This window comes from Triticum urartu, chromosome 5A (assembly GCF_056163025.1).
Source record: "Triticum urartu cultivar PI428250 chromosome 5A, HENAU_Tu73, whole genome shotgun sequence".
Taxonomy (NCBI): Eukaryota; Viridiplantae; Streptophyta; class Magnoliopsida; order Poales; family Poaceae; genus Triticum; species Triticum urartu.
The window spans coordinates 367,190,831-367,207,045 of NC_141877.1; positions in this window are offsets into that span (position 1 = coordinate 367,190,831).

The following is a 16,215-nucleotide window of genomic DNA, read 5'->3' on the forward strand; positions in this document are numbered from 1 at the left end:
CCCATGCGCTTGGGGTGGCAAACAGTGGAGGCTGGAAACCGGGCCGTCGATGGTTGGGGCGGCGGGTCGGTCTTGGCTCCCTGCGCCTTCCGTATCTCGATTGGCCGAGCGAGGCGGCCGAGCCCCAACCCCGCTCCTTTATAAAGAGCGGGAGGGGGATGGCGTCCCGCATTCTTTCATCTTCTTCTTCCTTCAGCTTCTGCTCCTCCCTTCCATCCGTCATGGAGAGAGGGAATCCCGGTCCTTCAACGGTGGCGGCGAGGGGCGCCGCTCGACAACATGTCCCTCCTTCTCCTGCGCCTACGGTGGTAGAGCCAGCCGCGAGGGGAAGGGGAAGGGGGCGAGGCCGTGGGCGAGGCCGGGGTGCTCGGGGAAGAGGAGGACGGGGTGGCGCGCCGGCCTTGCCTCCGCCAGCAGCTCCCCCTCCAATGGAGGGCCATGTTGGGGATGACCCTTGTGAGTTCTTCGTCAGGCTGCGCCAGCCGCTGCGCCGTCGCCTTCGTCTCCCGACTCCATTTGCGCGGGAGATGGAGCTGGATCCGCCGGAGTCATTGCGGCTGCACATGAGGGGCTGCGGGATCAGTGGCACGTGGGTCCGCGTCGACCTCCCCGCTCCTCACGTGATGTATCTTCGTCGGGGATGGAAGACATTTGTTCATATCCACAGCTTGACGGAGGGGCTCACTCTCCATTTTAAGCTGATGGAGGGTGGCCTTCTCTCCGTCAAGGTCTTTGGGCACTTTGGGACTCGTACAAGGTGCTGCGTGGAGAGCTCTTCTGATAGTGAAGACTCCTCCTCGGGCGGGAGTGACGAGGAGGACAGCGGCAGCGACGACGAGGGCGGCAGGCGGCAGGATGATGGGTCCGACTAGGTGTTGGGTGCCGCTCCGTGCGGCACCGGCGACCCCATCATCCGTGTCGCCGGCTCCTTGAACTTCTCGGGGTCGTCTCCTTGGGCGGCTGGCGTTGGGAGGCTGCGGAAGAGGAAGAGGGCTGGAGCAAGGCCGTCAAGTCGGAGTACGCGGGCACCGACGCCTTCGACGCGTACTGAAGTCCTGCCGCCTCGTCTTCGAGCTCTGCTTCCAGCGCCGCCATCACCACCCAGCCTTTGGATGGCCACTAAGATGTTCTCCCTGCGTCTTCTACCACCCGTAGCTCGCCTAGGTGCTCCTTTTGCCCTTCTCGCCTCCTTGACCTGCCTCCTGAGGAGAGGGACAAGAAAGGGATTATGGGCACCTTATCTCTTTTTAGTTTGTAACCCTTCGGGCCTTTGTTGAATTTAAAATTTGTAATCCCTTCATTCATGTTTTTCATTCCCTATGGACTCTTTTTGGGTGGAATGTTTTTAATGAAAAAGGGATGCTTGCCGGGTCATTTGTTTGCGGGTGGAACCCATGACAAGGAGTAAATCCTTGATATCTCTAAGATAAACACTTTCTCGCCCGGCAACAGGCCTTGCCGTCTCCCCACTTCGCTCGACCTTTCTCACGCCTTTGGCGGAGGCAGGGATGAGGCAGGTTCAGGCTCCTTGTTTCATCCTTTCGCTGTCGCGACTATGACCAAACTTGGTCCCAGGAACAAGCCCTAGGGCCTAGAGTTAGGGGAGCACGGTAGCTTAAGGAAAAACGAGGTTTCACATACCTCAGTCCATAATGGAATGCATGATAAGGGATGAAGAACTTATCTGAAGCTGCAGCCCCCGGCAACCCTGGTTTGCCGTGGGTGAATCTTTGCTCTTGCAGCCCACGGCAATACTGGCTTGTCGGGGCCTAGATGCAGGTCTGTTCCTTTTTTTCTCCCCAAGTGGTTCGGCAAGGATATCTGTGTGTCCTGTGAACCAAAGAAGACAAGAGAAAGACAAAGAGACGCACACTCGACCTCTAAGCTAGGGGTTAGTCGCTGCTAAGCACTATCAACCCTAACCAAGGACGAGACTTGACCTAGCATGCATGCTATAACTTAGGGCGCCAGCGCTTCATTCACTTATGCTCAGGGTCTGCGCCTGGCTTTGTACAAAGGGTTACATGCGTCATCGGCAAGGCTCGTACAAAAGGTGGCTTTCTGGGAGGGCCGGCAAGCCGCGCCTCACGGGTAAAACTTGCGAAGATGCTCAATGTTCCAGGAATTACTCACTGGAACGGCATCTTCGGTCTCCAGGCGGACTACGCCGGGCCTGGTGACTCGTATTACCCGATAAGGGCCTTCCCACTTTGGCGTCAACTTGTTGGAATTCTTGGCCGATTGAACGCGCCGAAGAACAAGGTCGCCTTCCTCAAAGCTTTGGGCATGAACCTTGCGGCTATGGTAGCGGCGCAAGGCTTGCTGGTAGCGCGCTGCTCTCACAGCCGCCCGAAGACGATCTTCCTCAAGGAGCGTTGCATCATCTTGCTGCAATGGCTCTTGCTCAAGCTCGTTATAAGCGAGTACTCGAGGTGACCCGTATATGAGTTCCATGGGGAGAACTACTTCTGCCCCGTATACCAGGGCAAAGGGTGTCATTCTGATTGACCAAAGAACCGTCGGCAATTCATCAATCCAGCGTCTTCCACTCTTGTGCAGCCTGTCAAAGGTCTTTGTCCTCAGGCCTCGCAGTACTTTAGCATTTGCCCTCTCAGCTTGACCATTGCTTTGTGGGTGAGCAACGGAAGCGAAACAGACCTTGTTGTCGAGGTCTTGAATATATTGCATGAAGGTGTGGCTTATGAACTGCGTGCCGTTGTCGGTGATGACCCTATTGGGTACACCAAAACGGCACACCAGTCCTTTGAAGAACTTGACGGCTAACTGTGCTGTGACCTTCCTCACTGCTTCCACTTCTGACCACTTTGTGAACTTGTCGATTGCAACGTACAAGTACTCAAAGCCCCCGACAGCGCGGGGGAAAGGGCCCAATATGTCGAGCCCCCAGACCGAGAAAGGCCAGGAGAGAGGAATGGTTTGAAGGGCTTGAGCTGGCTGATGAAGCTACTTTGAATGGAACTGACACGCTTCACACCTGGTGACTAGTGTCTTTGCATCCTGGAGGGCGGTGGGCCAGAAGAAGCCTTGCCGAAACACTTTGCCGGCAAGGACCCTCGACCCTATGTGGGATCCACATATGCCTCCATGTATCTCCGCCAACAGCCCCAGTCCTTCCTCTCGAGGGATACACTTCAATTTCACACTGTTCGGCCTCTTTCTGTACAGGACGTCATCGACGAACTGGTACATAGTAGAGCGACGGGCTACTTTTTCCGCTTCTTCCTGCTCCTCAGGAAGTTCCCCTGTTTGGAGGAATCGGACGGTATGCTCTGCCCACGCTGGAACCTGGGGCTCGACGTCGAGGACTAAAGGCATTTCCTCCGCTATAGGAGCGGCTGTATCCACGGCAAGAGCTTGATGCTCCGTCGGAGCTAGCCATCCTGTGACGGGCTCAGTGTCTCCGGCAACATCCTTGCCGGCGGCTTCGGGGAGCTCGGCGGGAAAGTACTTGCCGGGCCCTGATTTTCTCCTCTTGTTCTGCTCTGTTGATGGATCAACGGATGGCTGAGTTAGCCGAAGCACAAAGGTACCTGGTTCCACAGGTAGCTTGAGGGCAGCGCGTTTTGACAGGTAATCGGCGATGTCATTCTCCGCTCGGGGAACGTATTCTGCCTGTATACCATCAAAACGCTCCTCCAGCTTTCTCACTTCATCGACGTAGGCCTTCATCAGCAGGCTCTGGTAATCCTTGTTGACTTGCTTGACGACAAGTTGCGAGTTGCCTCTGACGACGAGTTTCTTGATTCCGAGGTCCGCCACGATCCTAAGACCGGCAAGCAGCCCTTCGTACTCAGTCGTATTGTTTGTTGACACCTCCCTGGGGAAGTGCATCTGGATCACGTACTTGAGGTGCTCTCCGGTGGGCGCGACAAGCACTACGCCAGCCCCGGCGCCCTGTAAGGAGAAAGCTCCATCAAAGTACATGATCCAGTCACAACTTGCCTCCTTGCCGGGGAGAGCAGTCTCTTGGGCTTCTTCGTCAAGCGTCGCGGTCCATTCTGCAACGAACTCCACCAGGACTCGGCTTTGAATCGTCGAGGTACTCTCAAACTTGAGGCCAAAGCTGGAAAGTTCCAGTGCCCACTCTACGATTCTTCCCGTTGCGTCTGGGTTGTGCAATATCCGTTGCAGAGGGAGGCGAGTGACGATAGTGATTTCATGCGCCTGGAAGTAGTGACGCAGCTTCCTCGAGGCCATAAGAAGGCCGAAGAGCAGTTTCTGCACATCGGAGTACCTTGATCTAGCCCCCTACAGGAGGGAACTAACAAAGTAGACCGGGTGCTGCATCATTTTCTTCTTCGGCGGCACTCCACCTGGCTGTGTTGTCTCTGCATCGGTGGCATCGGGCTCTGTCGCTGCCATTACCTCGTCATCAATTTCTCTCTGTGCTACTAGTGCGGCGCTGACCACCTGGTTCGTTGCCGCCAAGTATAGCAACAACGGTTCCCGTGGCCTAGGCGCAACCAGTATTGGCGCGGAGGAGAGGTACCTCTTCAAATCTTGCAATGCTGCTTCGGCTTCTGGTGTCCACTCCATTGGGCCCGCCTTTTTCAAAATCTTGAAAAAGGGAAGGGCACGCTCGGCGGACTTGAAAATGAACCTGCTCATGGCGGGAACGCAACCAGCAAGCCGACGCACATCCTTGACTCGCTTGGGTGCTTCAATCTGCTCTATAGCTTTGGTCTTGTCCGGATTGGCCTCTATCCCGTGCTGCGACACAAAGAACCCGAGAAGCTTGCCAGACGGGACGCCGAAGACGCACTTCTCAGGGTTCAGCTTGAGATTGATCTTGCGTAGGTTTGCAAATGTTTCTTATAAATCCGGTATGAGGGTTGCCCTGTTCTTGGTTTTGACCACTATATCATCCATATAAGCTTCCATATTTCTATGGAGCTGGGGTTCAAAACCAATCTGGACCGCCCTTGCAAACGTTGAACCAGCAATCTTCAACCCGAAAGGCATCCGTATGAAACAATATGTACCACATGGGGTGATTGTCAGGACCCCGATTCCAAGTCACATCGATCTAGCCGGTAACACCTCATATCACTTTGTGGCCTCACGCACGGTATCCCATGGGTGTCGCCTTACCATGGCCCGGGACCGTTTGTGCCTTTTGGCTCACGTATATGGTAGTGTCGCTAGCATCCATATGACGGAGAACCCGGGCCGACATGGCTAGTCGTGAACCCAAAGCGGCACAGACCTATGGAGACAGGCATACATGAATCACATCGAGCATGTCGGTCATCAGCGAGTGATTCCGGGCTGTAGTATTGGGCTAACAGGACTCCGGGGGACCCGGCTGTAGCAGGCTAGGCAGGACTCCAGAGGTCACCGCGTGACATTTCCCCGAAGGGACAGACATAGGAATGAAGTGAAACACATGCCGGCCAGTCAAGTGTCCTGAGCAGTAGTGCTGGGCTAGCAGGACTCCGGTGAACTGGGCTGTAGTGGACTACTATGGCTTGAGGAACACTAGACTACATTTCCCCATAAGAAAGGCTGCCAAGGATAAACAACTAGATTTTCAGATCCCACTCATACCAGGCATTTCAATCATACACACAATATGCCCGATATGAGTACATACAACATGGCATCACAACAAAACTCTACAACTCAAGTACTTTATTTAAAGGCTCCAGAGAGCCATACATAACATGTTCATACAGATAGGGGTCACATGACCCGACACTCAAGTCATACAATCATACAAGCACATGCGGAAGCAACTAGTCTGAGTACAGACTCTAGAAAGAAAGAAGGCTTCTCGAAGCCTGTCTATCTATATAGGGCCCTCCATGGCCAGGATCACCACCTGGGTGGCTAGTCACTCGTCGACATCAAGGTCTACATAAAACCCATCGGAGGGGGCAGTGTTGTCGTCTGAAAACAATAAATAAGCAAACATGAGAACAAGGTACTCAGCAAGTCTTACATCAGGTCCTACTATACATGCTTATTCTCAAGAAGGTGGTGGGGTTAATGCAGCAAGCCAGCTTTGACCTTGGCTAAGCTATCCTACGGAACTTCACCAGTAAAATAGTTTTCGCACATGAGTCCACTACTCACCAACACAATACTCCACCGGGGATCCTCCCTCATCATCCTACGAGAGGGCCATCCTCGGTACTCACACTTATCTTGAGTCTTTTATTAGTACCCATTAACTTGTCTATGAATTGTATAGGCAACCAAGTAGTCCTTTACCGCGGACATGGCTATTCGAATAGTTTTATACCCTGCAGGGGTGTACTTCTTCATACACGCTTTCACCACTTACCGCCGCTTACATGACATGTACTCGGCAACCTTCAAGCGGAAGCCCAGCGAGGGTGTCGGCCACGGCCTACCTAAACACTTAAGTCTCTAGTCCAGGTTTATCGCCTATCCAGGTTCCATCCGCAGGGAGCCCGGCCGAGGTTTCCACATACGGCCCCGAACGATGTGAACAGGGTCCCGAGACGCCAAACGGGCGCCCGGCATACCCGGCCACGGTGTATCTACCGCAACATAGCCCACCCCTAGGGTCAGCGCTACGCACGGCCGCCAACACATAACCTACAAACACCAGAAACTATTTTCAACTCCTGGACAGAGTACTAGGGTGGTTAAGAAGCCGAGAGGGTCAATTAAGGATCCCAGTGCATGGTAGTAGCTGAATCTTAAATCACACATACAGATCTCAGTTCTTAGGGACGGCCTCAATGAAACAACCCACCATGTACTCCTACATGGCCTCTCATCGATACCTTTACCAAAACATGTTCAACACATCCCTCACATTACCGGCATAAGCATTTCACTCTGGCCATCACCCAGATGAACCAGACCTGACACAACTCTAAGCATAGCAGGCATAGCAAGGTAGGAATCACATACATGGCTCAATTAACTGCTACACATGCTAGTGGATTTCATCTAGTTACTGTGGCAATGACAGGTCATGCAGAGGATAAGGGTTCAACTACCGTAGCACACAGCAGTTTGAATCGCGCTGTCTTAATGCAGTAAACAAGAGCAGAAGCGAGAACATGGGTTTGTATCGGTTAGATCAATGGTTGCTTGCCTGATGGAGTGGTAGTGGGATACTACCCTTCAGTTGGATACTCGTGAATATCCTCGGAGGCAGAACCTACCACGAAGAACACATCGGAACACAATCAACACATGACGATATGCAACAATATGATGCATGCTATGACATGGCAATATGAATGTGTCTTGGCCTAATGCAAGTTATAATAGAAAGGAATGAACTCATTTGAATCAAAGATTCAAATATTAGCTCATTAAACATGGCCTTAATAGTGCATTTCCTTATTCTGCTTAAACAGCAAGGTAAACTTGTTTTGTCATGCATGAAACCATTACAGATAGATAGATTGAATTTTTCTGATCATTTTTCATATATAAATCTTTGCATTTGGAGCTATGGTTGATTTTCTATGATTTTTAGAAGTTTTGACTATTTTCTGGAATTTCCTGTATAAGAATAATTCCAGTAATTTAATTACTGCGTCAGCATTACGTCAGAGTGACGTTAGTGGTCAACAGGGGCGTCCAGGTCAAACCTGACTAGTGGGTCCCGTGTGTCAGTAGTTAATTAAGCTAATTATCTTTAGTTAAAACTAATCTGATTTAGTTAACAGAGGGGGCCCACTTGTCATTGACTCAGGGGAGTCAAACTGGGGTCAAACCCCTGGTCAGCGGGGCTAATCCCGCCGGCGTTGAGCCGCCGGCGAGGCCGAGACGGCGGAGGGCTTCGGATTTGGTCCCCTGGTGACCAAATCGACGGCGGAGACGTGCTACGCGTAGTTGGGGCTCGCGCGCATCTAGTGGGGCAAGTGGGAGGAGCTGGGGTGGAGCGAGCTCGCCGGAATCGAGCTTGTGGCGGCGGCCGGAGTTCGGGCGGGGTTGGGTTCGAGGCTACGGTGCACGGAAGAAGGAACTGGTGGTGGCTACGGGTTCCTGGTGCTGCGCTGAGCTCAACGGTGGGCTTGGCTTCGAGCCACTGTGGCTCTGGCCACGACGGAGCCATGGCCGACGGCGGGGAGCTATCGGGTGCGGTGGAGGTGGCGGCTACAGGGGCCAAACGAGCAAGGGAGCTACGGGAAAAGGAAGAGGAGCTCACAGCGGGGTCGGAGAGGGGGTCAGCGAGCTCGGGGAGGTCCTGGCGGCGACGAATCGACCGGAGATGGCTCGGGTGCGCGAGGTCGAAGACGAGGGCAAAGAAGGCGTTCGGCGGTGTTTGGAGTCGCGTGGGTCGGCGGGGAGGTGCAGGGCGACGAGGCGGAGCTATTGGGCTCGTCGGAGGGGTGAGGGGGTGGCTCTGGTGGCAACTACGGCGATCGACAGCGAGGTTCGCGCTCGGCCATCACGGGGGAGAGTGAGAGAGACGAGGGGGAGAGTGCGAGAGGATGAGAGGGGGACGTGGGGGTCGCGTGGCACCCCTAGGCATCTCCAGGCGTCGGCGGAAGTAGGAGGTGGCCGGCGTGTGGCTGCGGGCGCCGGCCACGCGCTCCGCGTCCTTCTGGCGCGAGGAGGACGACGACTGGCAGGGCCAGTCGGCTGGACCGAGCCAGGTGGGCTGGGCCAGCACAGGTAAGGCCCAGGTAGCTTCCCTCTCTCTCTTTTTTTCTAATTTGTTTAAGTTTTTCTATTTAACTGCAACTGTTGGACTTTAATTAAAATACTAAAACGTTTCCAAAAATCCTGAAAATAATTGTGGGCTCTGTTTAGATTATTTCCAACAGCAAACATTTATTTCCAGAATTATTTGGGCATTTAAATTATTTTATAGCATTTAAATGCCCAAATTCAAATACTTATGATTTAATTCAATGACCTTCTGTTGACCTAGAAAAATGTGCACCAATTTTGCCAGAGGTTTTAATCCAAGACAAAGAGGGTGATCTTTTTAGAAGGGCATTTCAGGTTCATTGAAAATAATTTTAGTAAACCCTACTTGTTTCCAGGGGGGTGTTGGGGGTTTCCGCCTTCCCATTTCAAATTTAAGAGAAATTTAAACATGATGCACACTCTAATTCTTGAACTAGCTAGGGTGTGACAACTCACCCCCACTCGAAAGAATCTCGTCCCGAGATTTAGGATCCTCTGGAAAGAAGGTGGGGTTCGAAGACGATCCTCCCTTTCCCAAGTGGCTTCTTTCTCGGAATGGTGTGACCATTGAACCTTGAGAAACTTGATATTATGACGTCGAGTGGTACGCTCGGCCTGATCAAGGATACGAACGGGATATTCCCGACAGGAGAGGTTATCTTGTAGACCAAGCGTTTCGTGGTCCACTCCACGGATAGGATCCGCGAAGCAACGCCTGAGTTGTGAAACGTGGAAGACATCGTGAACTCTGGAAAGATGCGGAGGTAGTTCCAATTGGTAGGCAACTTCTCCTCGTTTGGCAAGAATGCGAAAGGGTCCAATGTAACGAGGAGCCAATTTGCCTTTGATACCGAAATGATGGGTTCCTTTTAACAGGGTAACCCGAAGGTAAGCCTTCTCGTCGACTTCATAAGTCATAGGCTTATTTTTACGACCATATTGACTCTTTTGACAAGATTGGGCTGTTTTCAATTTCTCACGAATAACGCGAACCTGCTCTTCTACTTCCTGAATCATATCCGGGCCAAAGAGTTGTCTTTCCCCGGTTTCTGACCAGTTAAGAGGCGTTCGACATTTTCGTCCATAGAGAACTTCGAAAGGAGCCTTGCCTAAGCTGGCTTGATAACTATTGTTATAAGCAAACTCCACGAATGGAAGACATTTCTCCCAACTCATTTCGAACGAGATGACAGAAGCTCGGAGCATATCTTCCAGAATTTGATTGACTCGTTCCACTTGACCACTTGATTGAGGATGGAAGGCGGTGCTAAAGGAGAGACGAGTTCCCATAGCATTTTGGAAACTTTCCCAAAATCGAGAGGTGAAGAGACTCCCGCGGTCTGAATTAATTTCCAATGGAACACCATGAAGAGACACTATTCGGAAGATGTATAAATCAGCTAGCTGGCTAGCGGTGATACTCTCACGAACAGGTAGGAAATGAGCTACTTTGGAAAGACGGTTGATCACGACGAAGATGGCATTATTCCCTCTCTTGGTCCTGGGAAACCCAGTGATGAAATCCATACTGATTTTATCCCATTTCCACTCGGGAATAGCCAAAGGTTGAAGAGTGCCAGCAGGCCGTTGATGCTCTGCTTTAACACGACGACAAACGTCGCAATTAGCAATGTATTGAGCGATTTCTCTCTTCATCCTAGTCCACCAAAACCTCTGGCGTAGGTCTTGATACATTTTAGTACTACCGGGATGAATGGTGAGAGGGGATTCATGAGCTTCCTTAAGGATCAACTGGCGCAGATGTTGTTTCTTGGGAACCACTAAACGGTTCTCGAAGAAGACAGCACCTCGCTCATCCATGGAGAAACATTTAGCAACTCCGCTAGCGATGTTTTCCTTAATCCAGGATATTCCCTTATCATACCGCTGGGCGGTTATGATTTGATCCATAAGGGTAGGTTTCGCCACCAGGGTGGATAGGAATCCTCGAGGAACAATGTGTAGGTTAAGCTTACGGAATTCCTCATGGAGAGGTGGTTGACTCTGTTGTAACATCAGGTTATTACAATAGGATTTACGGCTTAGTGCATCAGCCATGACATTGGCTTTGCCCGGGGTGTAAGTTATTCCTAAGTCATAATCCGAGATCAACTCAACCCAACATCTTTGCCTGAGATTCAAGTCTGGTTGGGTGAAGATATATTTCAAACTTTGGTGATCGGTGAAGATCTCGCAACGATTACCGAGGAGGTAATGTCGCCAGGTTTTAAGTGCATGGACTACAGCTGCAAGCTCTAGATCATGTGTGGGATAATTTTCCTCATGTGGGTGTAATTGCCGTGAAGCATAGGCAATTACCTGACGATCCTGCATGAGTATGCAACCTAGTCCTTGTCGCGAGGCGTCGCAATAGATAATAAAGTCCTTGGAGAAATCTGGTGGTACCAGTACGGGAGCAGATGTCAGGCGTCTCTTCAGTTCCTGGAAGCTGAACTCGCACTGTGGAGTCCACTCGAACTTTTTATCTTTCTTGAGGAGTTCAGTTAGAGGTTTAGCAACCTTGGAGAAATTCTCGATGAAGCAGCGGCAATAGCTCGCTAAGCCAAGGAAACTCCGAACTTGCTTGACCGTCTCAGGTGGAGTCCAATCAAGGACGGCTTGAACTCACTCAGGATTGACAGCAATACCCTTGCCAGAGATTACATGGCCTAGATAGGTCACTTCTGGCAACCAAAATTCACACTTGGAGAATTTGGCATAAAGGCGATGCTCTCGAAGTTTCATCAATACCAGCCTTAGATGTTCGGCATGTTCCTCTTCATTCTTGGAGTAGATGAGTATGTCATCGAGGTATACCACGACGAATTTATCCAAGTACTCCATGAAAACCGAGTTCATTAACCGAGAGAAGGTAGCTGGGGCATTTGTTAAACCGAAGGACATGACGGTGTACTCGTATTGGCCATAACGAGTAACAAAGGCCGTTTTGGGAATGTCACCGTTTCTGATTTTGATTTGATGGTAGCCCAACCTCAAATCCATCTTGGAAAAGACTGAGGATCCAGCGAGCTAATCATACAGATCGTTAATCCTAGGAAGCGGGTATTTGTTCTTGATGGTGACCAGGTTGACAGGGCGGTAGTCCACAACCATTCGATCCGTTCCATCCTTCTTCTTGACGAAGAGGACGGGGCAAGCCCAAGGAGAGGAACTAGGATGGATGAAACCCTTTTTCAAGGACTCATCGAGTTGGTTCTTAAGCTCGGCTAGTTCTAAGGGTGCCATCTTGTAGGGTCTTCTAGAAATTGGAACGGTTCCTGGAACAAGGTCTATCACAAACTCGACATCCCTGTTAGGTGGGACACCTGGCAGTTCTTCTGGTAAGACATCCGGAAAGTCTCGGACTATCGGAACATCCTCAAGGTCTGGAAGGGGGTTGGCATTTAGGGAGTAAAGCTGGCGCTTGGCCACTCGAGTTAAGACATTGACTGTCTTGCCCGATGGGTGAGTAAGCTGAACGGTTCTAGTGGCACAATCAATCTTAGCGTAATGAGCTGACATCCAGTCCATACCCAAGATGATGTTTATGTCCGTGAACTTGAGAGCTATTAAGGATGCAAGGAAGACAAGTCTATCGACAAGAATTTCGTTCCCATGACTTACTCTAGAAGTCTGCCATCTAGAGCTAGGAGTTTGAATTTCCATGGTAGAGGGCATGTCACAGAATGTCGTGTTGTGCAATCGAGCACAGTTCTCGGATATGAATGAATGAGATGCTCCAGTATCGAAAAGAACAGATGCCGGATGGCAGTTAACAAGGAGCGTACCAAGGACGACGTTGGGATCCTCATGAGCCTCCTCGGCTGAAACATAGTTGACATGGCCACGTGCAGTGGTGGCCGGCTTGGCGTAGAATGTTTTTCCTGCGGGCTTACCACGACCAACGGACTTTCCAGTTTGATTGGGGTTGTTGTTCTGGGGACACTCTCAGCTATAGTGACCCGGCTCTCCACACTTAAAGCATGTCACCACATGGGGGCGTGGAGGAGCATTAGCAGTGGGGCCACCATAGGGCTTGGGCGGTGCAAATTGCTGGTTGGGACGAGGCGCCTCCAAGGATGGCCTTGGAATGAACCTGGGTGGCAGTGCCATGCTTGGGATCCACACCCGGCGCTTCTGAGCTCCAGAGCCGGATGAAGAGCCAAAGTCACAGGAGTGCTTGCGTGAAGCGTCATAATCAGTCTGGCCTGTCTCAACACTGATGGCTTTATTGACCAACTTCTGAAAGGAGGTGCACTCGTGCAGTCGAAGATCGCGGCGAAGCTCAGGGCTAAGTCCCTTGCGGAACCTTGCTTGCTTCTTAGCGTCAGTAGATACCTCTTCGGGAGCATAGCGTGCCAGATTTCCAAATTCACGACTATAAGCATCCACAGTTAGTCTTCCTTGGGTGAAGTTGCAGAACTCCTCCCTCTTGCGATCCATGAGACCTTCCGGAATGTGATGCTCGTGGAAAGCCTCACTGAACTCAGCCCAAGTAGTAACTTGGCCGACCGGCCGCATAGCTTCGAAGTTTTCCCACCAAAGGCTAGCAGGGCCTTCGAGGTGATAGGTAGCATAGGTAACCTTGTTGGCTTCAGCTACGTTGGCAGAACGTAGCTTGTGAGTGATGCTGCGAAGCCAGTCATCCGCGTCGAGGGGTTCGACGGAATGGTTAAACTTTGGTGGGTACAGCTTGATAAAGTCATTGATTGACACCAAGTCATTTCGTGGGTGGCGTGCAGTGTTCTGCTCAATCCGCTCTAGCAGGCGGTTAGTCTCACGCTTGTTTCTTTCCGTCTCCAGCATTACTTCGGCCAGAGAAGGCGGGTGAGGCAGATTTTCACCCCTAGCTGCACTGGCTTCCCCCTGCTCCGAGGCAGCAGGGTTGCTGCGGGTGTTGACCATCCTAGGAGAAAACAAGACAATGGTTTAGATAAGGATGGCTCAAACTTAGCAAGGAAGTGCAGAATGTAATGGATAACACGGAATGCAGAGATGTTCATCCGTATGTCATGGTAATATAAAACTGCCATATATATACCAACGGTCATACACATCATACATAGTTTAGTACAAGCCCAGGCTACAGTACAACTATGATGAAAGACATTACATCTCATCGGAGGCATTCCAAGCTCCTATACATTATTTGTCTACACCTCCGGAATTGACTACACACTAAGTCGTATTCCACAAGTCACGCAGAACAGTGGAGATACAACTACTACAATACTAGTGGTACTACTACTCACTCAGACAGCTCCGTAGTAGTCCTCATAGAAATCACCTCCATAGCCTGGAAGTTCAACATGACCATCTGGAAACAGATAGTCCTGAGGAGCCTGTGGACCAAAGGGGCTAGGATGAGGTCTTGGACCAACAAACGGTGGCCTGCGGGGACCACGGGGTGGGGTGATGCCTCCCACATCACGCCAATCCACCATGTCTGGCAGAGCTGATCTCACAGGATACAGATCCCTTGTATCCATACATCCAGCTTGCACCGCAGGTGCAAACCGAGTCAATGTGGCCCAATGATCAGGATGGGTATTGAAAAGCTCCAGCCTCAAGGCCCGATTCTCTCGGTCCTTATCTTCAAGCATCTTGGCAGTGGTGCGAGTTAATGATTCCTCCTGAGTGGAGTCAGCATAGATAGCCTGAAGATACCCTTGCGCTCCTGGAAGTGAAGCTGGCATGTAACGGAAGTCGGTGTTCCGAAGCAGGCCAGTCCGGACTCGCAAGATGGTCATCATGGAATAGGCAGCATCCTGCACAGCCATCTCAACAGTAACCCCGAGTGCATAGGAACAGTGAAGGGGCTCGGTAGATCCAGGATAAGAAGGAAATATCCTGACGGTGCAGAGATATTGGCTTTGATTAAAGTCGCGGAACTGCTCTTCGACGGTGTATTTGGGATACCAACGGTAGCCCGTCTCGATCATTACCCGGACTAACATAGCAGTATGACCGGGCACGTTGAGGCACCGGGTCAGGCAAACCACTTGGTTTTGAACACGAGTGGCCATCTGAAAGCACAACCACAATGCAAAGACATCAGAATTTCTAGGGAAAATTGGATAGCATAACAGCTGTAAATGCTCAGAAAAAGATTTGAGACATCCACATCAGTTCGCAATACCACTCAACATCATCATATCAAGGTTATGATCCAATTAGCAACATACTAAGAATAGTAGAAACTGAACTGGGACTTGTAACAACAATCCTATAAGCTACTACGGATTAGTAACACGTGAACCTGATAGAAGAAGAGAGCCTAGTCCTTAACCCACGTTGAATGAGAAGAGAATGACTCAGATCAGAGGCATAGGGTAAAGGAGTAAAAGAGCCTTACGTTCCCTCCCACAATCAATTCCCCTACATATAACTAAAGCATTTCTAGACTCGACATTGACCAGTTTGGCTCAACGAACCTACAGGCAGTCCGGCTCTGATACCAACGCTGTAAGGACCCCGATTCCAAGTCACATTGATCTAGCTGGTAACACCTCATATCACTTTGCGGCCTCACGCACGGTATCCCACGGGTGTCGCCTTACCATGGCCCGGGACCATTTGTGCCTTTTGGCTCACGTATATGGTAGTGTCGCTAGCATCCATATGACAGAGAACCCGGGCCGACATGGCTAGTCGTGAACCCAAAGCGGCACAGACCTATGGAGACAGGCATACATGAATCACATCGAGCATGTTGGTCATCAGCGAGTGATTCCGGGCTGTAGCATTGGGCTAACAAGACTCCGGGGGACCCGGGCTGTAGCAGGCTAGGCAGGACTCCGGAGGTCACCGCGTGACATTTCCCCGAATGGACAGACATAGGAACGAAGTGAAACACATGCCGGCCAGTCAAGTGTCCTGACCAGTAGTGCTGGGCTAGCAGGACTCCGATGAACTGGGCTGTAGCGGACTACTATGGCTCGAGGAACACTAGACTACATTTCCCCATAAGAAAGGCTGCCAAGGATAAACAACTAGATTGTCAGATCCCACTCATACCAGGCATTTCAATCATACACACAATATGCCCGATATGAGTACATACAACATGGCATCACAACAAAACTCTACAACTCAAGTACTTTATTTAAAGGCTCCAGAGAGCCATACATAACATGTTCATACAGATAGGGGTTACATGACCCGACACTCAAGTCATAAAATCATACAAGCACATGCGGAAGCAACTAGTCTGAGTACGGACTCTAGAAAGAAAGAAGGCTTCTCGAAGCCTGTCTATCTATATAGGGCCCTCCATGGCCAGGATCACCACCTGGGTGGCTAGTCACTCGTCGACGTCAAGGTCTACATAAAACCCATCGGAGGGGGCAGTGTTGTCGTATGAAAACAATAAATAAGCAAACATGAGTACAAGGTACTCAGCAAGTCTTACATCAGGTCCTACTATACATGCTTATTCTCAAGAAGGTGGTGGGGTTAATGCAGCAAGCCAGCTTTGACTCTTGGCTAAGCTATCCTACGGAACTTCACCAGTAAAATAGTTTTCGCACACGAGTCCACTACTCACCAACACAATACTCCACCGGGGAT